Source organism: Podarcis filfolensis (genome assembly GCF_964270895.1).
Source record: "Podarcis filfolensis genome assembly, chromosome: 7".
Classification (NCBI taxonomy): Eukaryota; Metazoa; Chordata; class Lepidosauria; order Squamata; family Lacertidae; genus Podarcis; species Podarcis filfolensis.
The window spans coordinates 60,953,025-60,979,882 of record NC_139603.1 but is presented as its reverse complement, the minus strand read 5'-3'; the positions used below and the strand labels follow the sequence as shown (position 1 = coordinate 60,979,882).

General features: G+C 39.8%; 2 long non-coding RNA genes across 4 annotated transcripts in view; both read right to left on the bottom strand.

The window, feature by feature from the left end:
* Positions 1-474: 474 nt before the first annotated feature.
* The window catches only part of LOC310766873, a 187,887-nt gene continuing 161,503 nt past the window's right edge, over positions 475-26,858 (bottom strand). The window contains exon 3 of the long non-coding RNA XR_014550486.1: positions 475-551. This is a non-coding gene — a long non-coding RNA (uncharacterized lncRNA). The remainder of the gene's footprint in view (positions 552-26,858) is intronic.
* LOC310766846 lies at positions 2,611-26,545 on the bottom strand. 3 transcript variants are annotated; one of them, XR_014550451.1, is made up of 5 exons: positions 26,432-26,545; positions 23,279-23,458; positions 19,609-19,791; positions 9,760-9,814; positions 2,611-5,547 (listed from the first exon to the last, which is right to left on the bottom strand). It is a non-coding gene; the product is annotated as an uncharacterized lncRNA (long non-coding RNA). The 3 variants fall into 3 exon arrangements; XR_014550452.1 differs by lacking the exon at positions 26,432-26,545 and adding an exon at positions 25,649-25,992; XR_014550453.1 differs by lacking the exon at positions 26,432-26,545 and adding an exon at positions 25,474-25,632.

Below are 26,858 nucleotides of genomic sequence, written 5' to 3'. Positions count from 1 at the left end.
CCGAGAGACTTCTGGCAGTTCCCTCACTGCGAGAAGTGCGGTTACAGGGAACCAGGCAGAGGGCCTTCTCGGTAGTGGTGCCTGCCTTGTGGAATGCGCTCCCTTCAGATGTCAAGGAAATAAACAACTATCTGAAGGCAGCCCAGTTTATGGAAGTTTTTAATGTTTGAAGTTTTATTCTGTTTTTATTGTTCTGTTGGGAGCCGCCCAGAGTGGCTGGGAAAACCCAGCAGATGGGTGGGGTATAAATAATAAAATTATTATCATCATCATCATCATTACTTGAGGTCTTCAGCGACTAGGAATGCTTATGACCAGCTCAAGCTGGTGTACCAACTACAGTGGTACCTCGGCTTAAGAACTTAATTCATTCCGAAGGTCTGTTCTTAACCTGAAACTGTTCTTAACCTGAGACACCACTTTAGCTAATGGGGCCTGCCGCTGCCACCGCGCCGCCACCAAGCGATTTCTTTTCTCATCCTGAAGCAAAGTTATTAACCAGAGGTACTATTTCTGGGTTAGCAGAGTCTGTAACCTGAAGCGTCTGTAACCTGAAGCGTCTGTAACCCGAGGAACCACTGTATTGCCTTTCCTGGATAGGGACAGCTTGGTCATAGTCGTCCACACTCTGGTAACCTCCCAGTTGGACTACTGTAATGTGCTCTGTGTGGGACTGCCCTTAAAGATAGTTCAGAAATGGCAACTAGTGTGAAATGTGACATCCAGGGCCATTATGGGAGTGGCAGGCTGAGGGTATTTAACTCTCATTTTAAAACAACTTCATTGGTTGCCAATTCTTTCCCAGAGCAAAATTCCAAGGTACTTACCGGTATATTCATGTTTAACATCATGAATGGCCTCAGGCCTATATGCTTTCTCCCATATCAAACTGTACCTTAAAGATATCAGATTGGTGGTTCTTGTGCATGAAGCGCACAGTGCTGTGATATATGGAATCAGCCTTTTGTGCTGATTCCAGGCCTATGGAATCTTATTCCTGCTGAGATGAACACACACATCTTCCCAGCATGCTTTTGGATGAAAAGTATGGTGACTAGTCATTTATGAATGCAGCAAGCCCATGCACATTTAAGTTGTGCTCATTCAGCATAATGTGTGTGATAATAATAATAATAATAATAATAATAATAATAATAATAATAATTGGGTGGGAAGGGTTCCAGGAAAAATGACTTTGGCTCTCCTACCCAGCATTGAACCCAATGGGTTTTGTCTATATGCTATTTTAGCTCCAAGAGCGATCCCCAGATGTAACCCTCACATAAGATGTGGGCTTACTGTAGTTTAATGCTACTGCTCTTATTATGAGTTGTATTGAAATAATTGTTTTTAAATGCTTCCATTGTATGGCCATTGTGTTATCTTTGTGTTGCAAACTGCCCTTTGGTCTTTTGGCAAAGGGTGATCTATAAATTACTTACTAAAATAAATAAACTTAATAAACGTTACTTTCTGTGGGGAAAAGGGAAGCATGAGGTTTGCGCAAGGCTGTAAATCTGTCCCCTCTCAAACAATGGGTGGTTCAGCTGTGAGAGGAACTTTTGGATGAGGAGAAATTTGTTGTATTGGGAAGAGAATAATTGCAGGAACTCGAATGATACAGACCTAGGCTGGGGAGAGGTGGAAAACATTTTATTCACCATGGACAGACTTTGGTCTTTCACATTTCAGCAGCACTCTGTGCAAGGCCAAAATTCACCTCCACCCCCACCTCTCACCCTCCAATCTGCTCAATTCACTATGTCATAGTTGCAGCACCCTGTGGCACCCCCTAGGCTCTGCGATGGAACTGGTTGCTCTGCCCAAAATCCACCTCTGTATCCACTTTATCCAATGCCATGTAGGGTGGAAGGGAGGTTAGATGAGGGCTCTTGCAATTCTCCATTCTTTTCCAGAACAGAAACTGATTTTCCTATTTGGATTCTTCTTTTTTTAAGTAGAATGCCACAGAAAATTGGGTTGTGAGAGAGAATTGTGTGGGGTTTTTTCTAAGCATACTCAGAGTAGCACTTTCCCATCACCTCCCGTTGCTTGACATTTCTCCTCAGGACAGTCACACTTCTTGCAAAACAATTCTTCCAAGTATAGCACCAATTCCCCACCCCACCCTACCCCCAGAATGTCTAAGTGGATTAATAAAGCTCCCAATTTATTTCCCCATAATTCCTAATATTTCACCACAATTCTTAAGATTCCTGTACATGTGGAATCCATTTCGTGCTCTTACACTCCAGGGGAGCCTTTTGATTTTGCAGGTGTATCTGTTAATGGAAGTAGAGAGAAGCAATTTTATTTTCTGCTTCCTCCTTCAGTCCTCAGCCCACCACCATCAACACCTTCTAACTTGTTCTAGAATAACTTCTCTGGAGATGATTGTGGGATTGCTGCAGACCACGTGGAGGAGGGTTTAGTCCACCCTCCTCTTCTGTTAGCAGATTCTGCATCTAGATCAAAAGTTCTTCTGATAGATTCCACCCACTGTGAGAACATTTTCCTTGCAATATATAGATACCACCTATATCTTCTTATCATTATGATGACCATTTTGCTGGTCTTTGTAATATGGTTGACAAACTCTCACAAAGACATGAAAGTATCAAGAGGGCTTAAGGTGAAAAAAAAATGTGCCTTTTGGAAAACGTTTCATCACATGTCAAAGATACAAATATGATCATGCCCAGTCTCAACAACATTCCTACATATGTATGTTTAAAGCAAAGAAGACAGTTATTTACTTCAAGTAGCATGAATAAGGAAAGCATAAGGAATTTCTCTATTTTTCCTTCCAGATCATAAAGTTTTTATTATGGCACAAATTATCAATAGTTTATTAATATACAGTATATTGGGTTGTGACATTACAGATGTCCCAAATGAGGAAACTCCTCATGGTTTAATGAGATATTATTGGAATGGCTTCTTAGAACCAGCTCCTTCCTTATAAACCCTCAGACCACCTCAAAAGTACAATTCAGACCCATGTGTGGTTCAGTCAATTAATTACATGCTTAATACATATGTAATGGTTGTTGCTATCTGTACATGGTTGCAAGCAGGCAAAATGGGACAGTTAACTCCAAAATGTGCAGTGAACCAGAATCCTCCCATGTATCAGGCCCCACATGGAATGGAACAAGGCGACATTGCTGCAATAAATACATAAAACATTAGACAGTTAAATATGAATTTCTTGCAGTCAGAAGAATAATCAGATGGCTATGGACATTTGCAATACAAATGTACAAATTGTATTCATAAAACTGACACTGGAAACTTGTGAAACTTTGAACCTCAAAAAAATGGTTTGACGTGTTTTCTTGGGAACGGAACCAAACATAAAGGAACACAGACAAAATAAGGAAGTGGCAAGAAAGGAGTCTCTTTTGATTTATTTGACTGGACTTAGAGCCATAGAAACATGGTCATGTGTCCTATTTTACAGAGGATAGTCCTCTGTTTGAGCAGGTATTGGTCCAAGTCCAGCTGAAAGATAAAGAAGGGAGAATGGAGGGTGCCTTGAAGTTGTCTATCACAGATGACACCTGAACAGCAGCCTTCTAAGCCAACACTTCCCTGAGAAAATGTGGTGGTCACCATTGTAATGGTTGGGTCTCTCCCACAGAAGCGAGACAACTCAGGTTTATTGTTCAAAACACACAAATCACTCTGGGGCTCAGTCACTCAGCATCTGCTTCCAAATTAGCTGTTGCCGAGTCTGAGTTCCTCCCCTTCCTCTTCCCACATTTAAAGCCCCACTTTCGCTTCCTTTCCTGTTCATGCCTCTCATTAATTCTTGCACACCTACACATCATGGGATGGGCTATTTCCGGTGGCCTCTCCCTCTGAGTCCGAGCTTAAACTGTCAGTCTGTGTCTTCTCCCTTGAACTCCCCCCTTCCTTCTCCTTGTTCTCAGAGCTCAGGCTTCTACTGCAACTAGGCTGCTCTTCCCTCATTCCGCATTCCTGCCTAATTACCTCCTCCTGTCTCTCCATGCTCTCCCCCTCTGTCAGCAACGGGACACAGCTGACATCCAACTTGAATGACTTTAAGACAGAATTATGACAAATTCATGGAGGATAAAGCCATCTACAGTTGCTAGCCATCCAAGTTGGTGGCCATTACAGTCATACCTCATGTTACGTTTGCTTCATGTTACATTCTTTCAGGATACGTCCCGCGGCAACCCAGAAGTACCAGAAAGTGTTACTTCCAGGTTTTGCCACTCGTGCATGCGCAGACGTGCAAAATTATGTCATGCACATGCGCAGAAGCAGCGAATCACAACCTGCGTGTGCACAGACGTGCTGCTGCAGGTTGCGCTCTTTTCATTTTGTGAACGGGCCTCCGAAATGGATCCCGTTCGCAACCAGAGGTACCACTGTACTACCTCTTGTGGGAGAGAATTTCATTGTTTAACTATGTGTGGTATGTAGTAGTCCTATACAGATGTAACCGTGTTGAAATAAGGGTAGCAAAATCTCAGCTGAGAACCTCAGATCAAGTATATGACTGACACCCTTCTTTGGAAATTAAACCAATGTCCAGACTTTGACATAAATGGAGTCTCTCCTTCACTAAATATCTTATGTGACCAACATTAGCCAATCATATGAGAACTGCTAGAGAACTCTCTAGAATTTGGTTACCAACCAATCAAATTCAAACACATAATAATGTATGAAAGCATTTACAATTTCAGTGAATTAAATTACTATACTTTTTGTACAGTCTGTTGCTGTTGTAAAGAGAATCACCAACCCCACTTTCAAGCCTTTCCCTCAGTCTGCCATGTTCTGAAGCCTCAAAACAGGTATGTGAATGTTTACTGTCATCACCTTATTACATATATACCATCACTGCAAATCTATACAACCAATAAATCTTTCAGAAGTTGCACCAATGTAGGAAAAGCTCTCTAATAACTGCTTAAATATTGACAGCCATTAAGAGAACCACAGCACAGTTAAAAATCTTTCAGTGTTCCTGGAATATATTTTCCTCTCTCGGTATTCTATCCGCTCAATTCTTTTGTCATCTGTTTCTGCCATATTTTGGCTTTAGTATTGCTGTTAATTAGAGGTGACTATAGTTTGATTAATTGCTAACATGTGTCACATATGCACAATATGAAGAGCTGCAGTCTAATTTTTTCCACTCACTGCATGCCTGAATTCAATGGATTTAAGCCAAACATTTCTTTTTAATGACTAAAGAACCTAATCTTATCACAGCGAACAATGTGGATGTAATCAAAATAAGACACTCTAATCCATTCAAAGTGTTAAAAGTTCACAGAAGTATGCAATAACCATGGGCCACATTTCACAATTGCAAGCTGGATCACAAGGGTAGCAATAGAGGCCATCTGAGTGTCCTTCTTCCTCCGTTTAAGACTCTGTGCATTTGCTTCCAAGTTTGCACTTAGCTTTTTGCAGCCTCATGACTTGCTTCTCCGTGCTCCACGGTAGTTTCAGTTCCACGTGCAACAGCTCTTGGCGAGCCTTCATAAAGCTCACAGTGAATACCTATAAGAACACATACAGTGACCATTCACTCTGCACAGTGGTCTATATAGGCGTCATTCTCTATACTCACAAAGCTGTGGTTTCTTGGTTTTACTTGCAATGCCCTCTCTCATCTGCACCTTTGTTCTACACAAACCAATTTACTGTCACTGCTGCTGCAAAGACCTGAGCTAATGTGAGGGACAACTAAGCATGGGGTATTTTTCTCTTTTTTACCTGTTAAATTTATATCCAATCTTCCTCCCTTTAAGGGCAGCAACAATTTATTTAATTAAAAAAAATACTATTAAAACCAGTTCGTCTTCAACCAGACTTTTGGCTGATTGATATCCAACGCCCCTTTAAATGTGCTATGGAATGGGGGATTATTGGGTTGCCTTTGTTCTTCTTTGTATTATGTATTTTTTTATATATTGTAATTTTATGTTGTGAACCGCCTTGATATCTACGGGTGTAGGGTGGAATATAAATTTAATAAAACAAATAAATGATGTGACCAAACAACGGGGGGATTCAGCATTGTGCTCTTTTGATTCTTCCATTAGTGTAAGCATTTCTGCTCACTAGACAAAATGATTCCCCTTCTCCTCACCCACATGCACTTTTCAAGGCCTTCTCCTGACCCTGGATTTGGGTGAGGCATCAGTTGTGCTAAAGGAATGCCTAGCACTGGGTTCCACTAGCATGCCACATTAGTTGAACCTGGCCAATGTTTCTGTACAGGCCTGCTGAAATGGGAAAATGCTTGGTAGGCATCTAAAGGAGTAAAAGGTAAAGGGACCCCTGACCATTAGGTCCAGTTGTGGCCGACTCTGGGGTTGCGGCGCTCATCTCGCTTTATTGGCTGAGGGAGCCGGCGTACAGCTTCCAGGTCATGTGACCAGCATGACTAAGCCGCTTCTGGTGAACCAGAGCAGCGCACAGAAACGCCATTTACCTTCCCAAGGGAGTGGTACCTATTTATCTACTTGCACTTTGACGTGCTTTCGAACTGCTAGGTTGGCAGAAGCATGGACCCAGCAACGGGAGCTCACTCTGTCACAAGGATTCGAACCGCCAACCTACTGATCGGCAAGTCCTAGACTCTGTGGTTTAACCCACAGTGCCATGCGCGTCCCTTCCTCTAAAGGAGTACAGTAATGTAAATTATGGCACATGCCTAATGTCAATAGGCAGGGAGTTCCAAAGGAACACTAAGGGAATGGTTCCTAACAAATGTGGAACAGACATTTTGTGGCACTTGCAGAAGTGCAAGTTTTACAGACGAAAGTGACAAACCAGCAGTTATGCATCAACCTATCGATCCCTCTAATAGCCAAGCATGCTATGCTGAAAAGGAAATGACTCCTTGGTGGATGGTGGATGGACATACACTGTCTATGCTACAATAAATTGTAGTGGGTTTTGTGGATTTGAATACAAACCAAAAAGGGAACCAAAGTTCTTACAGCACTGGAATTAATGTGTTTTGTTTCAACACACACAAGTGTAGACTGTTGTAAATAAGATCTGTACTAGAAAAGTTACACTCCGAGAAAAACAACAATAGTATTTCCATTTTCTGGTTCTGGCTTTTTTAAAAAAAAAAAATGTGTGGCTTTTATATTATACAGCCCCTGGTAGTAAGTGAAATATAATTCTAATTAATTTTTCCTACGGCTGTATACAAATCAATAATTGTAAGCATCCCAAAGGAAAAAGCACGCTACATGGTCCTCCAGGTTCCTAATGAATGCAAATAAGCTGACCTTTTTCTGACAACTATGAATATTGTTTCACAATTTTACCACTAAAATTGCTGTAATCAGCAACTCATGCTGCAAATCTGGAGCCAATAATAGTTCTAAATAACTATTCATTATAGCAAAGCAGGATGTGAATTGCCCCTCAACTGTTCCAAACTTCATGGAGTAGGGGTGCACAACTGAGATAACTCTGAGGGCCACCTTCACATGCCTATTAACTCAAGAGAGATGGAAAGCATTTTGTTACAATTTAAACCAGCCACATGGAGGAGCCTTTGCACAGCAGAGGGAGAAGCTGTATCTCAGTGGCAGCCTATCTGCTTTCTATGTAAAAGGTCCCAGGTTCAAGCCGTAACTTCTCCAGGTAGGGCTGGGAAATGATTGATGTCTTGAACCCTAGACTCTGCGACTGGCCAATGTTGTCAGTGCTGAACTAGGTGGACCAATGACCTGATTTGGCAGAAGGCAGCTTCCTATGTTCTACAGCTGGCTCTTCCTTCAGTCCTTCACTCAAGTCATTAAGGGGTGAGACCAGGAAGGTGGGCATAACAACAGGCTGGCACCCCTGCTTCCTCCTTAATCATGTGGAGCCCCTTCATAGGATTAATCCATGAAGGGGGTCTAGTTAAACCAGGATTCAAAAGAACTGGGATGTGGAACAGAATGAGCCATGGAACGATAGAGAATGGGCTGTGCATAGCCATCCCTATATTTCCCATCTGTTTTGTTTTGGTTTTTCTGAGGATGTTTTGGTGCTATCAACCATGGTATTCTGTAGGATTGGCTCTGTGGTGTAGAAGCTGGTGGCCTGGAGATATGCTGGCTCCACTCCTGCCTACCGAACTAATACTAGACAGCAGCAATGGGGGACTTCTGCTTGGCTCCATGGCATCTATAGTATGAAGATCTGCCAATCCATATTGTCCTTTATGCTCTTTAACATCTACCTGAAGCCACTGATGAGTGGCATATAGATGTCATCAATATGCTGATGACACTCAACTTTTTTCCCTCTTTGTGACCTGAATCAATGAGGCTATCTAGGTGAAAGACTGGCGCTTGGATTTGGTAATGGGCTTGGGAAAGTTCCATAAACTGAAGCTGAAACCCAACAAAGTCACAGATATTTGTGCATAGGTGGTTATCATATCCAGGACTTAGGGGCCCAATCTGTTCTAGATACGGTTGTACTCCTCTTGATGGAGCAGGTCTCTGTCTTACTCCTGCTACTACTGGATTCACCCTTGTCACTGGAGGCCCAAGTGGCTTCATTGGTGCAGAGTCCCTTTTTCAGTTCCAGCTGGTTCACCAGCTGCAGCCACTTCTGATAGGGCCTTCTCGGTAGTGGTGCCCACCCTGTGGAACACCCTCCCACCAGATGTCAAAGGAAAAAACTACCACCAGACTTTTAGGAGACATCTGAAGGCAGCCCTGTTTAGGGAAGCTTTTAATATCTGAAGGACTATTGTATTTTAATATTTTGTTGGAAGCCGCCCAGAGTGGCTGGGGAAACCCAGCCAGATGGGCGGGGTATAAATAAATAAACTATTATTATTATTATTATTATTATTATTATTATTATTATTATTAAGATAGGGGCTTTCCACACTTTCCATTTATAGTCATATAATTGTTGCTCCCCCCCCCCCGAGTTTTGGCCATCCTGCCACATACCAAATGTCATTATTCAGTTAGTGTTCTGGAATAATGTACTTTGTGTCTGCAGCAAAAACAACAACAACCCTGACTTCTGTGAAATATCCAGAATGGATCCCAATATTTTCATTCTGGTGGCATGTGTACAAGCAACATCCTAGCTTCTGTGTAGAGGGGAAAGGATGGGCAACTGTGGCTTGGCAGACACCTGCTTTGAACAACTTCCCTCTGTCCGTTTGCAAGCTCAGTTTAGTGGAGAGATGTGGCAGGCAGAGATGATGGCCCTGATTCAAACTCCTGCCCATGGCAGCAAGCATTAGCTGCGGAGAAAATTTCATCACAAGGTTCTTCATAGCTGCGTCAGACACCTAGTTCCCCTTCTAACCTTCTATACTTCCAGAAGATTTGAATTCCGGAACACTAGGCATGGAACACAAAAAGACGCAAATGTTCATAACTCTGATATTCATGAACTGGAGGAACACGAGGGTACATAAAGGGTATGACTACAGCTATGGAGCTGTCCTCAGTTTAGGCGCAACCTGCTGTTAGTGTGGTAAGGAAAACTCACTCTTTAATAATAGCTATTTGTGACCAAACACATGGACAATCAGCTACAAATGCACTCTTTAAAAGGTTGAATCAAACAGCAACTATACCACTATAAATGGTAAGTGCAGAAAGTCCCATAAATTCTAGTCCAATAGTGCTCTCCACCTCCATTTAGAGTCAGATTGCAGTACTGGCTTGAGTGGCAAGCCCAAATCCCTGCTTGATAGCATTCGACAAGTCATTCCTCAGCTTAACCTACCTCACAGGATTGTTGTGAGAATGCAATGAGGCCCATGTATGGTGCTCCAAGCTCCCTAGTAAAAGAGAGGGATGCAAATGTGATTGATTAAAAAAATCGATGAGAGTTTTGTGATTGATTTGCATAGAAGTGGATTGTACTATAATTGTCGTACATTTCAATCAGCAATATTAAGTAACCAGCATGTTATTTTAAATGGTCATTTCTATTTAACAGGCAATTTTCTGCATGCAGTTAGCCTGGGAGCAGTCTGGAATAATGCAACAGAGCTTTGATTGAATCAAGCAGGTATTGCTTCATATACCAAGGAGAAGCTTTCTACAATATAATACATAGGTTTTCTCTCCAAAAAACAGTACAAACTATGTGGCACAGTACAAACTTGCAAATGTACCATAGCAACAAAACAAGAGAAAGGCTAAAGAAATAAGGATGAAATAAAAGCCTAATAATACACATCTAAGAGTTTAGCACACAAAAGCTGTCTGGTAAACTGGAGAGAACATATATCATTCTGCACAAAAGGCTCACACTGAATTAGACATTCAAAAAAGATTTTTGTAAAAAAGATGATATTGATTTCATTATAATACTGTAAACAGTTTCCCTGTTGTTTATGAAAGTTGTTGTTTAGCTATAGAGCAGCATCACATTCTCAAAGTTTCCTTGAGACAGATTGGGCTACCCTACTGAAGCGTACTGGATCAATGAAAACAAAAGAGAAATTTGACTAATGCCTACTGTGCATATGACACATATGATGTTCTAAACTGAGCTAAACAATCTTTTCTTGATGACATCTCAAAAGATACCTCAACTCTCTAATACTTGTAATTCTTTCATGTTCTGAATGAATCCCTACTACATCTCACTCAATATCGATCTTTAAGCCATGTCTCCCAATCCTTTTCCCTGTGTGGTCACTGAACAGTATAAAAGTTCAATAGGAAGATCAGCTGCTCATCCACTTTTTGCTAAAGCAATTTGTATTATGGATTTACTTTAGCAGTCTACAGTGGCAGTTGCTGTTTTTACTATTTAAATGCTTTGATTATCTGACCTTGCTTACTTTATCTTTTTAAGCGCTGTGCATGAGCTTTAAAAGTTGATCAATAATGAGGGATTCCTCCACCACATTATGCAGAAATCAATCCCGTTTTGGGCTATTTGTATTTCACTCTTACGAGTCCATCTGTCTAGGTTAATTTTATATTTTCTTTTTCTTTCTTTCTTTCTTAAGTAATTTGGACCTGTCTTTGCAAATAGACATTCCTGGGTCTCAACGGAATCCAGGAACTATGATTTGTAGTAAGTGTATCAATGGAAGAAGCCTTTCAGGAAAGTTGTGGAATCATTTCCTGTACAGGATTTTAAGATAAGACAAGATGAGCATCTGGTTGGTATGGCCTAAGTCAAGGGATTCCTGCTGCCACTGCAAGCTGAACTAAAAGACTCCAAAGATTCCTTTCAACTTTATCATTTTGTTGCATCTGGAAGTATTTTGCAGGACAGTGGAGTGTTTTTTTAAACAGAAATCTAGCATTTAGAAATAGTAAAGATTTTACTGAGTTTTATCACTGTAAATGGTAGTTGTACAATCATTTACAATTAAAGCTCTGTACTTTGGCATCTTTCCCAAACAAACGCAGATGTGATGCTGTTAAGAAAACAGCAGCCATGGGGATCGAGACCATGGTGTGTGGGAAGGGGGATTTTAACCCTTTGTCCTGGTGTGGTTCCAACTTAGATCGCCCAGCTTCTATTTGCAATGGGACCTTTCCTGCAAATAAATGCAAGTAGCAGAGGGGGGAGGGGGGGTCCAAGGGGATGTAGCCCCCACCCATGCCATGATCCCAATTCAGACACACACACCCCATACAGCTGTTATTTATTCTAGGAAAAATAATGCAATTAATGACAATGAATAATTGCATGTCTATTTTGGTCCACAGTGATATATGCAAAACAAAAAGATTACATTCAAAATGTGATTGGTAACTTTCCACAAATATGTGATTGCATGCTGTACTAATATTCAGAGCTCTTTTGTTTTCAAACCCCTCAGTGTTCTTCCTTTCCCAATCTACTCAGACCTCTCCCATTGCTTCAAGCCACCGTCATTTCCCTCTCGGTGTCTCTCGCTTCTTGCTCCTATGCCACAGACACTGTAGGACTTGCTCTTTTGCTACCCTACCCTACCCTACGCTGACTTAATACAAATCCAGAATTCTGATGTGTGAGTACAAAACATCCAATGGGGGCTGCACTCTGACTTCGTCCAAATCCACGATGGTGATGTGGTGCTACCGATCCTCCACTGGGGGGGGGGGCGGGTTGTGTGATGACTATCTAGTGCAAACATAGTATGCAGAGATAAACAAAATGAGTCACAGAACCAGTGCTGCAAATAAATAGCCACGCCTAACAAATTGTTAGCTAGGCTCTTTTTCTTCCTTTAAGGATGGGAGAAAGGAACAACACCTTTATGTCGCCTTCAGGACTGTATTTTAAAGGGTGTGCATGGAAGAGTATCTTCCCATTCCGGGAAACTGTGCACTACTTCTAAAACCCATCTCTGCTATTTAAAAAAGAATGAGATGGAATTTTCATAGCAGTGTGCATAAGAGAAATTCCTTGCTCACTTCCGGGAAGCTGGGCAGGGAATCAGATCTATGGACAGTTCTACCTCTCATGGTACATCTTATGACTCCTGCCCTGTTCTCTAGGCAGAAGTAGATAGCCCATGTAGCATAGGGGGAAATGCCAGGAAGGGGGGCATACTGCCATACTGCCCAAAATTCAAAAAACGTTGGCCCCATAGGGGAATCCAACATTCTTTGGTTTAATTGACTGCATCTTGATTATGCAGGTGATTTTTTTTCATAGCCATCACTATCATGCTCACAAAAATTGCATTCTTATTTTAAGTAATCTGTGCCATGGTAGTTAAATTAAACTTTCATATTCAGAGCTGATATTCTTTTCTTTATTCAGGTGCTGGGGATAAACTGGAGTTGCCCATCTTTATCACGCTTCCCTCCAACCTTCCAAATTGTTGTTGTTTAGTCGTTTAGTCGTGTCTGACTCTTTGTGACCCCATGGACCAGAGCATGCCAGGCACTCCTGTCTTCCACTGCTTCCCGCAGTTTGGTCAAACTCATGCTGGTAGCTTCGAGAACACTGTCCAACCATCTTGTCCTCTGTCATCCCCTTCTCCTTGTGCCCTCCATCTTTCCCAACATCAGGGTCTTTTCCAGGGACTCTTCTCTTCTCATGAGGTGGCCAAAGTATTGGCGCCTCAGCTTCAGGATCTGTCCTTCCAGTGAGCACTCAGGGCTGATTTCCTTAAGAATGGAGAGCTTTGATCTTCTTGCAGTCCATGGGACTCTCAAGAGTCTCCTCCAGCACCATAATTCAAAAGCATAAATTATTTGGCAATCAGCCTTCTTTATGGTCCAGCTCTCACTTCCAAGCTTCCAAATACATCTTGGTAACAACAGATGGCTTCACCAGATTGACCTTGTTCTGATCCTTGCAGTTTTTGCTCTTGTTCTATTGGTGCTAGTGCTAATATTTAAACTGCCCAGTGTTATCCGCAATTTAAAGGGAAAGCATTTATTCCACATTAGGTTAGGCAAAAGGCAAAGTCAGCCAAGTATATTGTGCATGATGTAATTTAATTGATGTAACCACATGATGTAATTCTTATAGCTTGTTCCTCGTTCTAAGCAAAATATAATGGGAACAGATGCTAAAGTAAAGTTTTGCTGATGGAAATATAGGCATGCAAATTAATATGTATATAATTTATAATCATGGAGCTGATTCCATGACTGCATCAGTTAAGACAGCTCTGTTTAAAGGGATTCGTATTGTTTAATGATGGGGTCTCCATATCATTATGTAACCCAAATGACAAAAAAAAGCTGTCTGAAATTAATTTAAGATGGGTTCTGCCTCAAACGTGTTGAACACAAACCACAGATTGAATTGACTTTGTATTTTTGGATCTGCTGTGAGTTCTCGCAGATTCATTCCTTCATATATGTATTTGTTACACAAAATATCAATTTGTCTCATGAGATTATAATTCTTCAATTGCATGTGATCTGAGCATAAATTCAAGCTTTTTAGACTGTTGGTGTTCAAAGTGATACTGGAGAAGATTACAGGTGATAGTTTGAGACAAAAGGGTGACAATATCAGGAGAATCAGATTTCATGAGCATATATAATGTTCATTGACGTAAGGATGAAAAATATTGGGAGAATGCATAATGACATTGTAACCATGAAAACACTTTTTTAAAAAATGCTGCATGCTGATTTGATAAAAGTATGATGGATTTCATTATGGCCACTAGAGAAAGATCCTGTCTTGTCCTCGTAGCTCCAGTGTGGAACTCAAATGCTGCTTCTGTGAAATTTCAGCAGCTGCTCTACTTCACTCTCTAACATTTTGCTGCTGCTAATTCCTAAATATGGCAAAGGAAAGAGAGTTTGGTTCCCCCTCCCTCATAAAACGATAACAATTCATTATATGCTAACTAAGGCAATACCAACAAAAAGGGAATGGGGTTTTATGTGCAGCACATAAGGAACATTTTCAAAAGCTATCACACAGTATACTAAATAATAAAGATTTTTTTTTGCTTTTATTTTTTCAAAACTCAGTTCCTTGAAAGCTGAACAACCAGTGTTATGGGGGATTAAAGAATTTGGCATATAAAAGACCTGTTAAAAATAGCTGCTAAAGATCGAAAACAGCTTTCCCCAGAGGCCGCGTTTTACATTTTTCAATGTCTAGCTCCTTTAAAAAATAATAATAATAATAAAAGGTGATGAAGAACAAAGCCAAACTCTAGTGGGGCAATTCACTTTCTATGCAAAACTTTTTCTCTTGCAGTTACTGATTGAAGCCAAAAGCAGCCATACGCAGATCAAGATAGGAGCTACAATAAACTGGTTAGTTGATGAAATTGTTGTGTCTAAAAATCATATGTTCCTTATCTGATATTTCCCTTTAGATGTAGAAAATTGGGGGGGGGGTATCAGGAAGCTCTGCATAAAGTGTACGTATCACTACATGCCCAGCCCTGAAAGAGAAAAGTCCATACTTTATTCCTCAAGTGGGTAAATGTTAAGAGAGAAGAATCCAAGTTTCATGATGCAGCAGCACAAAGCTGGGAAGTGAAAATTATGTTGCAGCAGAGTCTTGAAAATATGACTGTAAAAGTTAATCAATAAAATGTCTATTCCTGTCTATTCACTAGGGGCCCCAGCTGCATAGCTTCACACAATCGATACTACAAATTATTACGATTTCCAGGTTCCCACTGGACATTCTGAACAAATCTTTCAAGTGTAACAGGCTTACATAGTGGGGTTGTTGTAGCTGAGCTTGGCCCCCCCTTCAAACTTTATATGTAGCTCGTCCAGAATAAGTGGTAATAAAAATCTTAAAGCCTGTGAATTTTCTACAGCTGTTAAATATTTTCTTTCTGGCCTACCTATGCCTTGTTGGGTGTTTTCTTCATTTTATACGGCATCAAATAAGGCAAAGCATTACTTTGTACTCGTGTTAGGAACTCGCATTGTGGTAACAATAGAGGAGATAACTTTGCACATGTTGGTTTTACACATGTACAAACATGCCACACAATTTGAAATAGATTGCTGAACGGAAAACAAAATGGAATAACTTCTCACCTACCTGTCCTCTGCAGTCTCCATATTTTTTCTGCAGACCCCACCCTCCCTGCACTTGCCCACTCGCCATACTGAAAACCAAGTTCTTAGTGAGTTTCATTGTTGGCACAAAGCTCATTTAAGTTGCTGCAGTTAGGGCTGGAAAAGCCAGTGTTACCATTCTCCCAGGACTTTAACCTGACTTGCAAGGATCCCCCATCCATGCTCATAGCATGTCCTTGGCTTCTGTACATCTTCTTAGCAATGAGGCAGGTTGGAGAGGAAGCTTTCTTCCAGCTAGGGTGTGCCCACCTCTTCTGCTGTAGAAATGGCCCTTTATAATCTCACTGCATGGATATGGGGAATAGCTGCTCTCTAGCAGTTGCTCAGACAGTGAACCTGATACTCCCATAGACACTGCAAATACATAGAGCTTTGGGATGAGAGAAATGTGGGAGCATGAGCTTTGCTTCATGACTAGCTGCTATAGGGAAAAGCCTTCTCTTTGTGGCTGCAGCTACAATGTAGTGGGTCAATTTAAATCAGGGGTGAATACAAAAGTGTCTTCCAATTTGGGAGGTCATTTTGCTACATACTGTCTCTGTGTGTGCGTGTGTGTGTATGTGTGTGTGTGTGTGTGAGAGAGAGAGAGAAATCTCCAAGAGTTCTTAGAAAATTCTCTTCTGAGAAAAAGCTCACTTAATATTAGTTTTCAACTCATATTGGTGGATAAAGGAAGGAATAGGCTAAAAGGACTAGAGGGAGTTGCTTGCTAGAACAAAATATCAATAAATATAAAACCTGCATCTACATGAATGGCAAAATTGGGGAGGTCATGTCCCTGACTATTCTCTAGCAGAAGCACGAATTTCACCATCAGTTCAGAAAGAGCTCAGAAATGAAAAATTTCACAGAAAATTATTTTTGTGAGAATTCTTTTTGGCTCTCAGCCTTAATTCAAATATTCTGGCCTTAAGAGCCTTAACAGCCTCAAGTAGGCTGATAGTAATGCAAGAAATTCTCCTGGCTTTCATTCATCATATGGCTTGCGCTAGCCATATGGAGTGTCTATGTGCCAACAGCATGCATTTCAAGCTGCATAGGTACTGGTGTAGAAACTTCCAAAATGACTAGAAAGATCAATCTGGTGAATAGCTTTCAAATGCTCTAGGTTATGCAAATACTATCTGAACCAATGTTTCAGGCAATGTCTTCATGGTGGTTATAGTGCTTTAAATCAGCCTCATTAAACAGTGGAAAGACCATAGCAAAGTGGTACAGTATCTGCTTTTCACGTGGAAGGTCTCAGGTTCATTTCCTGGCATATCCAGTAATATCCTCTGGCTGGGAATGTCCCCTGCCTGAAACCTTGGAGAGCCACTGTTGGTCTGTGCAGACAATAGTAAGCTAGAGGGACCAGTGATCTGGCTTAGTAAAAGACAGCTTCCTATGCCCACCACAGGATGTGATCTGAAACCAAATTAGTGCTTCCACAGTTTTTGAAATGACTACTCACTGGGTGAATATAAGCAAGCATTTACTTACCAAGATGTACATACAAACACGTGGAAAGTTGTTTGTCTGTAACATGCTGCCCAATCAGAAGATATATTTTTTTTCTGTGGAAGTGCAAGAGTGGTAGAATTCTCTGAAGCAATTTACAGGGTAGTCCTTGTGGCCAGCTTACCAGCTGTTTACCTGAACACCAAGGCAATTTCCCACTTAGTCAATGTTTGTCTATAGCCACTCGCCATGGCAAAGGGAACTATGTGTGACCACAGCCCACCAGCTGCATTACTGCTGCCTGCATAAGGCAGCCATGCGCTAGTGCTTCTAAAGTCCGGGTTTTTGCACCAGTGCTTAAGCCTGAAACAAGGTGTTGCTAAACACACATGCAAATGAAATTCAGCCAAAGTTGAACAAGCTCTCTACACAACCTCTTAATTTGGCAAAGAGAAGGACTGACCAATAAAGTTCAATATCAAGTCCACATTTGCAACTTTAGAATTATGACTAAATAGATACCTTTAGTTCTTAAATGGGTATGAATCAGTTTAATTGTTTAGTTTATTTTAGATTAAACTGGGTGCTTCTAATATGAAATGTCACATTATAAAGTTTTGTTCTACTCGGAACTTCAGTTTCACAAATGAAGACTGGTCTTCTTAAAGGGAAACTGAAAAGAGCAATGTGGCATAAAGGGAACAATGCCACAACTCAGAACTAAGCTGAAGGTTCATGCAGAAAAGTGGGATGCACTGCCTGGTTTGGTAGTAATTGTTCACATGTGAAATATACTCAGAGTCACAAAGTGATTTCATGCTCTTTATTCAGCTCATAGTGGTGAGGAGGAATGAATGAAAGTCCCCTCAAAGTATCTGCTTTATATACATTATTTACACAATGGGCTGCACATGATTGGCTAATTCCGGAATTCTACTGTAAGCCAATCAGGTTGTGGATTCACTTCTATCTGGAGCATGATTGGGTGGTTCCTGCCAACCAATCATACTGCTGCATTGTTCTAGGACCAATCAGACTGCTGCATTCTGAATTCTATTGTTCTAGGACCAATCAGACTGCTGCCTTTTGGATCCTATTGATTTAGGACCAATCAGACTGCTGCAGTTTGGATCCTATTCAACTCAGTACATAACAACATGCCTCTCCAGTAAATGAACAACTTATACCTTTCCAGTAACATTTTCCCCAGATATGGAAGCTTTGAGTAACGTGGTGGATAGATTTACCTGTTTTGTCAAGTTCAGGGGTATCTTTGTTTTCCACTCATAACATAGAATTAGAAAAGTACAAGTGGATTGTGTGGATATTTTGAGCTTCTCTCACACAGGATGCAAGGATATAAAGTCACCTTACATAAGAAGCAAAAGAAACAGGCAATGTAAGTGGTCTTGCGTTGTGGACCTATGGGCCCCCAATAATCCACAATAATGCCATCACAACTATTGCAAAGTTATACCTGCCAAACATACTTCTAATGCTTGCAAATTTACCTTTAGATGTGGCTGACATGGTCCCTTTAGGATTCCAGGATCTCCTCATAACATTGTTATATTAAGTGACAAAAATGTTTCTTTTTCTTATGCACGTAGAAGAGTGTGTGGCAAAGCAATTGTTTGGGATTCTAAGGGCCCCTGCCAGTCTCATCTACAGGTAAATTCCAAACAAACAATCATAACTTTGCTAGGCATAGCACTCCATAATAGCTGTGTGACAAAGTTTCATCATTTGACATTGCGGTGGAATCAGAGATGTAGATATCTCGGGAGAAAGCTCCAAACCTCGCTGCAACTTTCGTATTAATAAAAACCTCTTTGTGATTAAGCCATCACTTCAGGAAACGTATCGTAGAACTTTTGAAGTTCACATTTAATTTGTGATATCGAAGAAAAAAAAGACCCAGCCTGAGAAAGCTACCTAAATTGAATGCACAATGTAACAAATTCAGCAAGAAGAATGCATTATTCAGAGTATTTACATATAGTGAAAGAGACAAAGGCATTTAGCTGAGATGAATACCTTTCATAACATTCGCTTGAAAACTGAACAATGAATCAATTTATGATTCATAAACATGAAAAAAACTCTTTGAAAGTTTTAGCATTTCCCTTAAAGGGGGAGAGAAAGAGAGAGACCTATTAGGATTAGGATTTGAGTTCATTTTAGCAACTTCATATGTTACTCGTTACTCAGACTAGAAGCTCAAACTCTTAAGTTTGCTTTAATTTGGGAGCGTCTTGCTTTGAGGCAGCTTCTTGAACCAAAAAAGACAGACAATAAGAGCCATATGTAACCTTCAGACCCCCAAAAAGAGAGGAAGATGAGAATGCCACTGGCAGATAGACAATAAAGAAAACTATTTTTCCCCTCAACAGCAGATTTTCACGTTTTCAGAGGGGGGAAAGGGGGGCATTAAAAAGACTTCTGGTTAACACATTTTGGATGAAAAACTGAAAGGCTAGTTTTAAACGGAGTTTATCAATTACTTAATACTTGATTCAATCAATACATCAGTCAAAGACATTTACAAAACACACCACCAGAGCAAAACAAACCCTACAGCAGAGAGCTGAAAGAATTATTGCTGACTTCTGGCTCGCCTTCAACCCTTACTGAAACATCAAAACAAACAGTAACTCACTTGTAATCACTAATTTCTTCATGAGAATCTATAATGCGTTCGCTCAGTGGCTTCAGTTCTGTCTGTGATTTTCTACTGGTCGGGGCGAACTTGGTTCTGCTCTTTCCTCACTTAGCTGCTCTTGACTTGCTTTCAAGCTGGATTCCATTAGAAGTTTTTCATCCTGGCTGGCAAATTCTTGGGCTGGAAGATAATAAAAGCATCACAGTTTCAAAAGAAGCCAGCGACATACTTTTGTTGTTGTTTCATTTTACACTTACTAAACCTGTTGTAAATGAACTTGGAGAATGTGAGTGGTTTTTTCTGAAAAAAATCTATTTCTGCTTGCAAGTATTAAACACAAACACAGACAGGGAGTGAGAGATGTTTCTTAAAACCTGTATATATCTTCAGATAAATATTAAATATGTGTAATACTTTCATCAGTCGCTAAATGCTCTTATATTCTGTAGCTGGGCTAACATCCATTGTTATGTAGCAAATTATTTTCAAAAGCAGGTACAGTTTGTTTTAGACTTTCAGAATGAAATTTTGTTTGGTATTAACTGCCTCTCGTTTTTCAACAGATTAACACTCTACATCTTTAATATAATTAAGGTATAAACTGAAAACTTCTGCGTCACTAAATTCTTTCCATTGTAGAGTACCACTCGGCTATATAAACAAAATCTTTTCCCAAGGTCATCCAAGAGATGGCACTCTTTCATTAGCCCAAAGAATCTAGGGCAGTGTGTTTCAAGCTTCCTCAGAAAAATAGGCATTTTAAGACAAAGACATTTTTCCTTTGTTCTTTTGTTGACCATATTCTAAGAAATATACATATATAGGTGTTCATTTAAATATTTGTCCTTTAGCACAGATATATAGCTGGGCGTGGGTTTTTTAAAAAAGGTTTTGGCAAATATACAGCCGCAGACATACAAATGTTTATTCAGTAATGCAGTCCAAGTTTAATGAGGTACAGCATTAAATTTCAGAATAAACATGTATCACTGAAGGGTGTTTTATTTCCAAACTGAAGCCTGTTAGTGAAGGTTGTGCACACAATTCAAACCTTAAAAGAAAGAAAGCAGAGGAGCCTTGCTGGGAAGGCATCACAATCAAAATTAAGAAGGTCACATATGCATAGATGGCAACGCTCTTCAAACCTCTCCCTTTTAATAACCCTGGTTTATGTTGGAAGAATGATGTGTAAATTAGGCTTCAATTAATTCAGAGCAAAGGGACTGGAGCCTTATAAAACCAATATTGTCATAACAAAAATTGGCACATTAGTCTTCTCAAATAGCCTACATTTATCTTACATATTTGAAATCAATCTTAGTTGCCCTGATGAGCTGAATCTAAATAAAAGTATTTCATTTAAAAATTATGAGCATTTGGGACATTCAGCAAATATATTTCCTAGCAGACTTACAGAAACCACAAGCATTGTTATTGACCTGGAACTCTTACATAATAAAAATGAAATGCTAATTTTTTACACACACACACACACACACACACACACACACACACACACACACGTATGGTCTTGTTTGAACAAGCATGAGTCTAAGCTTGTATGTTTGTATAGTGTGGGGAGAGTATTGAACATCTATATATTGCCAAAGTTCTGATGAACACATTTATAGATTTATTTTACAAATCGTAAGCATTTCTTCAGACTGCAGAGCAAGATTTCCAGGAAGCATTTGGTTACTGGTATTTAATAAAAGGACAGAGGGACATACATTTATAGAATATTTTTTGGTTCACAAAAAAGCTAATAAAACTAGCCGGCGAGTATTCTCCTATAGAAAGGGTAGCTTGACTATATTGTTCAGTAATAGTAAGCAATTTATTATATCATTTTGCGGGATCGGTCTCAGCACTAGAAATATCCCATGCCATAGAAGACTGAAAATGCAATCACTTCATAGCATAGCTTGGCTTTAGCTTTGAAGTTTTTGTGTGCAAAATATAAAAATTTCGAAGACTTGAAACACACATACACATATATCACACATGCCATTCACATGATTTAATGCAGACAGGCTCATACGCAATCGTACTGAAAACCTGCAAATACAGACAGGCTAGACAAGAAATGCAAAGTTTTTCCAAAGTAGCCTATGTACGCTGCCTGCTGATTAGTTGTCCCAACATAAAGCATAAACATTTGAAGCACTGCCCACTCCTTCTCTCCCCACAGAACTGGTAAATATAAACGTCAAGGTATGTGTGCTTTCTGAAGGACCTGCCTGTTCAAACCGATAAAAGTCCATTTATGTTTCCCAATACTCTTAAGAATCTACTCTAATTCTCCATGTGCTGGTTGAAAAGGGTTAAATTATTTTAAGTTTACCTATGCCTTGGACTTGAGCCTCTGCTGATCCCAAGCCAGAGGCACTAGCAGCTGCATGCTTTATTTACAATCCCTTTGTCAGACTTACAACTGCCTCGGGCTATAACATAGTGTACCTAATGTTCAAACTGGCAGGTAATCTTATGTCAAACATACTTCTTTGATTTAAAGTGATCAATAGATTCTTGTAAAGAGGTAATTTCTCTGATGTTTCCACCTTGCCTTTCTTACAGGTGATTCACAGAAAAGCCTGCTTATATGATGTACAAACAATAAACAGAAAGCTATAATCATGTTTTTTCAGATGTTTCCGGTGCCCAACGATTTTGGATCAATACCCTGTGTAATACAATTATCTGCAATGATCTGGTTGTATTGAAAAAGAATTTGCAGCAAACCTCTAGGGGGTTTTATCCAGAAACATGTGTCTGGCAATGTTGTGAATAGCGGAAGGGGAAAATTAAGGGTTTGACACAAGCTGTCCATTACGTTCCAAATGACTTCATTAATATTTTATTTGCTAAAAAATCATATCTTTCAAAAACTTTACTATAGGGGTGGATCCATAATGTTAAAGGATGATAATAAGGCTGTGTCCTTTCGGTATTGACTATCTCCTGAAAAACACCTTCTAACATATAAGCAGGATTCCAAGGATACAGGTACTAGGCGAAAGCTATAGAAATTATTGGCTGAGCCTGAATGCCTCTTTGAATGCCTGACAAAATGAAATGGGAAATATTGTGCAGGGGGGAGGAAGGGGGGGGAACTGGCTACAATGCATGTGAGAACAGCCCTTTGTCTTCAAGGTATTCAAACAATCCTTTTTTGCGCTGTACCATTTCTACATTGGCAATTCATCGTGTGACTTTATAAAGACTCCTAATTGTACTCTGCGTATGGGGGGATATGTGTGTGTGTGTGTGTGTGTGTGTGTACACATGCACACATCTCAAATACATGCGTGTGCCTTCTATCCAATTCACAATGTGTATAATCAGCAAGTGTGCAAAGCTCCCTAATGCAGAAATGATTCCCCCACACACATTTTTCACACTCTCCAATGGCGAAGAGAAACAAAGGGACTCGGTTGTGTTTGTTTCTGTTTGATAAAGCTGCTCTCTCCAGCTCTAAATTCCCCCTAAAGCCGGACAGGGAACCTTTTGTGTTCATTTGATTACAGCAATCTTTTGTCCATATGATTGATATTTCTATTCTATTAGACTGTGCCAAATTCACAGTGCAGTAATATCACTATTTTTATACATTATTACCTCGTCCCTCTGCACTGCTTCCCTGAGCATCCTGCAGCTTGTGATTTACCTGCTGAATCCCAGTCCTAAATATGATGGCGTTTCTTGCCTTCAGATTCTTCCTTTCATTGCATTCTGGACACTTGCTTTCAGCTTCTTGACCAGACTGTCAAAGTGCTCCACCTTAGCCACTTCAGCTTTGATATCTCCCATTGCCTGCAGGAGAGCTGAAATCTTTTGCGTATTGCCTCTGAAAACAAACAAACAAAAACATTTCAATACCACCTTTCACAATGAACTTTAGCAACAAAAATACTGTATCCTGCTCTTTCAAGCTATAGGAAAAGGGAGATTATATATATCTATACACACGCACATACATATTCTCATTAGCAAAGAGGTCACGTTCTCCTATGTCCTATAAGATCAAAAAGTCATACACACTTTGCATTGTATTAAAAAAAATAGGTGGAGGGGGGGAATGACAAATGGTTTTATTAAAATTAATTCATTAATTGTTCAAAGGAAAATGTTACACATAATTCTGGAGGGGGGGCCAAGAAAACAGTTACTTGATCTAAATGTGTCAGATAAGAGGATTTTTGATTTCTTTTCTTTTTTTTTAAGGGTTTGGTGAATAAAAAGAAAATGAACAGCTTGAAGCCAGCAACTGCAATTCAGCTGGTAGGAAGGTAACTGAATGTGCAAAAAAAACAAAAACAAAACACACACACACAAAAAACCCCACACCACAAGGATACAAAAAAAACCCAGACAAAATGCTACCACCCTCTCTTTCTGGTTAATTAAAGTGCTTCTCTAATTGTCAACAAAAATCTGAGTGTCAACATTATTTCAAGATGCAAAGTAATTGTTTTAGACTGTTCATATATGTGTGTAAAAATATATATAGTTAACTTACTGACTTTTGTTTCGTTATAGCTTTTTTTAAAAAAATCCTCAACTTTAATTTAATTGCAATTTTTAAAATATATTCTCAACTTGTGTATCTCCCATTTACTTGTGAATATCCAAGTGCAAATGAATAAACAGTTCTGAATGATGCAGAAGTTCAGCCAATAAGTTCAACTTTTGTATTGCCCGGAACTGGGAATCCACAAGCATCTGTGCTTCTTTGGCATAGTGCCACACCTTGATTCTCTATCATGCTCCATCATGCTTCTTTTAATCTGAATATTTAGTACTCTTTCATGTCTTAATTACAGCAAATTGCACACAGTTGGCACCACTTCTTGAAATTAATCCCAGAGTACTTTGTTTCTGTCAAGCACAGTCAAAGCCTTGGAGAATAATAGTAAATGTTATTGCAGATCTAAATTTAAATGACTGTCTATGTATTTAACTTAAGCCTTTAATTATTCGTGCTGTACTGTTTTTGGTTCAAATGTTAAACATTCTTCATTGAGAAAGTAAAATTGCTTTAGACAGCTTAAAACCTGCAGATATGTTTGGCTGTGATGTTAACATGACAATAATTATTTGTATTAACGTATTTTTTCAGGTGTGTAAAACTTTAGGCAGTACATAATATCCTGTCATGCTTTCATTTAATTTCTCATCATCAGTGATTTTTTTAAATAATAAAAAATAGCTAAATGTTATTTTAAGAAGGGGAATACTTATTTTCTCCTGGATTTTAAAAACCATTTTCATTCTTATATAGGGAATGGCAAAATTATATTCCTTTACCTTGTGCCTTTCTATAAAATAGAGGTAGATTTCTGCACACAATCTACAAACATATAAGCTTTGTCACTGTAGTTTTGTAATCATTGTTAGAATAGCCACTTCAGTTTAACAAAACACAAATGTATAGCAGGGGCCCCAAAATTCCCCCACCTGCTTAACATAATGAAATCTTTCTGCAGCATATTCCAGAAACCTCAACACTGAGATATCCCCGCTCCCCATAATGCAGATCTCCATCCAAAGTAATGCACCTATCTTTCCCTCTCCCATGTATGTTATACAGATAGCTTTCGCATGACTATAGCATTAAAAAAAATACAACTCCAGGCCTCTGTGCATTTTTATAGAAGGGAAAATGCCTCCAGCTCCGTCTCTGATATTGAGCATATTCACAGCGAAAATGGGAAATGCAGTTTCTAAAATCTCTACAGACATTTATACAGCTGTATTCATTTTATTTCATATCAACATGCTTTTTGGAAGGGATAGAATTGTTATCACAAATGCAAACATATCTTAAGTTTCAAGACCAACACCAAAGAAATGTGTACTTACAAAATTTGTGATAAAACAGGGTGGGTTTTTTCCTCCTTTCGAAATTCACCTCTTCCCCCCCCCCCCCAACACACATATATAGTGCTGCACATCACAGCTTCTCACACTCCCTTTTGCAATGTGATTTTTAAAAGAGATACCTGTTTTGCTCATTTTTATCATCGCAAGAGCGTACCTGATCTTTCTGACTACAAAGTTTCCAAGCATCTGCAAGGTCCCTTTCAAGCTGTGTTATCTGCTGTTCTAGCTGAGCAAGTACCATTTTGTGTTCCTGCTAGCAAGCTATTACATTCAGATGCAACAGCTGCAAAGGGATTTCCTAGATGTCCTATCTCAAGAACAGGTTTCCTTTGGTTGGGAGGTATATTAGCAGTTTCAGGGTTTTGTTCCTATAGATTCCGGTTCCTCTTCTTCCACTTGAGAAGCAGTATACTTAGTTTATTTATTTTCCTCCCAAGCAACTTCTCTCTCTCTCTCTCTCTCTCTCTCTCTCTCTCTCTCTCTCTCTCTCTCTCTCTCTCTCTCCCTCCCCACCCCCCCTTGCATCTATAGGTACAGAAACTCTAGTGGATTATACCCCATTTTGTCAACTGTCAAATAAGAAACATGACTGGCAATGAATCTCATTAAGCTGAACAAGCGAGCATTACCTATCATGAGGCATAATTTTCCACACATAAAAAGTTGCTTCCTTGCAACTTTGATTCCAAAAATATATAGGCTTTGCATACTGGGCAGGGGACACTTCTGCTGAGTTTTTTTGGACAGGGGAGTCAATTGCATACTGGGAAGTTCAGGTTGCCCAATTAAAGTTGACTTAATGATCAACAAACCCACTTCCCTGAAAGATCAGGCTTTTTACGAAAAGGAAAGTGATAGGAAAAGGCACCGGAAAGTGCAGAATAACACTTGCATCAGATACGAATGAATGCTTAATAAATAGCCAACATCATCTTACCTCCCCACACACAATTTTGGATAAATCCTCAATGAACAGGTCATCAGGAAGTGACCTGGGAAAGGGCACTAGAAAATCCATCTGTCTTGGAAAAGAAAGCACTAGGTCAATTCAGATGTGATGCTCAAGTTCTGTGATATTTCAACTTTAAAGCAGTCATGGGGGAGGGCTCCAATTTAGTGGAGTGGTTAGTTTAACCCTTTCCCCCAAATCTAAATCCGCAAACACACACACATATCTGGAGTCTTCTTTCAAACCCAGAGTGTGACTATATCTAATAGGAGCTTCAGGGTTGAAGGAAACAGCACCAAGAGCTAGAATTAAAGAACCCCTTTGCCAACGTTGCTACTCCAAATTGGAATGTGACAACTGCTTGAAAGTGAGCCAAAAAAATAAATAAATCCCTTGTAAGGTGGGTTGCTCTCAA